At 34.1% G+C, this 2,319-nt stretch overlaps 1 long non-coding RNA gene across 2 annotated transcripts; it reads right to left on the reverse strand.

Annotated features, from left to right (window-relative positions):
• Positions 1-327: 327 nt before the first annotated feature.
• On the reverse strand, positions 328-2,025 carry LOC127092504 (uncharacterized). 2 transcript variants are annotated; one of them, XR_007792194.1, is made up of 3 exons: positions 1,683-1,928; positions 1,509-1,568; positions 328-1,379 (listed from the first exon to the last, which is right to left on the reverse strand). It is a non-coding gene; the product is annotated as an uncharacterized LOC127092504 (long non-coding RNA). The 2 variants fall into 2 exon arrangements; XR_007792193.1 differs by having other exon boundaries at positions 328-1,568; positions 1,683-2,025.
• Positions 2,026-2,319: the final 294 nt, after the last annotated feature.

A 2,319-nucleotide genomic window follows, 5' to 3' on the forward strand; every position in this document is an offset into this window, starting at 1 on the left:
AGTGCTTCATGGCTAAAAATGACCTATAATGTCCCATTGAGTTTCATGACCTTCCAAGCATATTTTGACCTTGGTCCTTGAAGCAAACTTGTAGATGGAATCACATATGACATTGTGTAAAAAGAATCAACTCCATATGTTGCAAATTGAAGAAGTTATGATCTTCGAAAGTTGGCAAAAAGTCACTTGAAAATAGGTTAAATTTCACTAAGTCCACAAATGACCTATAATGTCTCCAAACTTTTGATGATCCTCCAAGCATAATTGACTCTTGTCATGTAAAGAGAAATTGTAGAGGATGTTGAGAAGAGTCATATGCAAAAAGGGGAATTCAAAAATATTGAGAATTGAATGAGTTGTGATCTTTGGAACTTTGACATCAAAATGTTGATTTTTAGGTCAAACCACTTGGAACAAGCTTGTGTACTTGGAATTTCCTTGCACTTCAAAGCACATGGGTGATGATATGAACTCAAGATAAGGTGTCCTTGATTGTCTCTTGATTAAATTGCTCAAAGCTTGAATTTGCTTATTGAAAAAGGCTTGAAAATAAACACATGAACTTTTGACTTTCCTTGAGAACTAAGCAACTAAACTTTGAGATGCTCTTGATTTGAGGAGCCCTACCTTGCACAATAAACTTAAGGGAAACAAGACATATTTTTGATATTTTGATTAGTGGTTATATAAGCAATGAACATATAAACACAAAGGTAAAACAAAGAGGTGCTTGATGATCTCTGCAAAATACAAATCTAAATATGGATAAGGGAAGAGCCAAGATATGACTTTATTTTTACGCAAAACATGCAAATGAGATGTGGGATCTTAGGGTTAAAAATTATAATATGACAAATAGTCCCATGGCATTCAGATAATACCTGCATAACATTCAAAAATCAGCAGCACATACATCCATGTATATTAGTTTACATAAATGTAAATACATCCATGTTCCTATATCATGTCATAGCAACATACAAGCTCATGTTCATATACATATAACATCACATCAAATTGTCACTTCCATGAGTTAGGCAACCGCATAGCAAGCATAGTTGCAGCAGTAAGTTCAAAACATGTGCATCATAACAGTTCACAATAAGGGGTATATTAAATCCATAACAGCAACATCAATTTCAAGCTAAAACAAAACAAAACAACTTGCAATTATGCTACTAATTCGAAGCTTTTCAGTAACGATTAAGTGCAGCCCTATTGCTAAATCATTTTTAATAGTTGCTTAGTCCTAATGCTCAAATCATTTGCAACTAACTTCCAACCTCCCTCAAACCAACCTATAACCAATTCTCAATAAACTTGATAACAAAACCTCCAACCGTTTTCAACAACGACTGCTAACCACAAAACCATAAAACCTGTAACAGAGGAAAAACCAGATTTAACAAGATTTCTCAATAACAAGCCTCAAACAGTATAACAGAAATTGAGGGAACTTAAAAGAGAGCAATCATCTGCAAATCGAATTGGACAATTGGCAACGAAACCTTCTCACAAAGGGCTGGTAACATGACCTTCTTCAAACAAAAATTCAACAAGAATCCCACCTGCACATACACCACAAATAGAAAAGCATGACTCTCGATTTAACACACACAGTAGCAGAGAATTTGAGGAGAAGAAGAAGGAATCAAAACAGAGGAAGGTGAAGAACTCAATACCTGTTCATGTCGATACTCTGATTCGATGATTTCTTGCTTCAATTCGATCCTTTTCGATTCTGCATGCGCAAAGGTGAATGATGAATGATTGATACGATTTTAGTGTTGATCGTGATTTCAGAGCCAATTTTCTTCATTTTTTTCGTTTCTAATTTTGTTTGAAGTAGAGAACGCGCGATGAAGATGAAGCGAAAAAGTGAAACAATGCTGATGAAGCTCTGGTGCGTGGATTTGGTTGTGTATTGGACCCGAACTCAGCTTTTGAATCGATTGCTTGTTTGAGGTCTGGCTCTGTTTGGGCCTAAGGCCCAAACGTTTCCTAACTGCACCTCCTTCAGGTTCATACACCCCTACTCCATCATATTATCCTAATCCATTTATTCTTAATCCTAATTATCAATTAACTGTTCTTAGTTAATTTTGATTAAATCTTGATTTATGACTTTTATGCTTTTGTTGCATAAATTAATTTGATTAATTAGAATTAGGTTATTTAAGTTTAGCGTAGTTTTTCATCACATGATTAGCATGTTATTTTTAATTAGGATTAGTTAGTTTTAATTAATTAATTAGTCTTGATTGTTAATTCAATATTAACCAAATGGTGCATAATTAGATACTAAATTTAGGTTAATTT

The sequence above is a fragment of the Lathyrus oleraceus genome, chromosome 6 (assembly GCF_024323335.1).
Source record: "Lathyrus oleraceus cultivar Zhongwan6 chromosome 6, CAAS_Psat_ZW6_1.0, whole genome shotgun sequence".
NCBI lineage: Eukaryota > Viridiplantae > Streptophyta > Magnoliopsida > Fabales > Fabaceae > Lathyrus > Lathyrus oleraceus.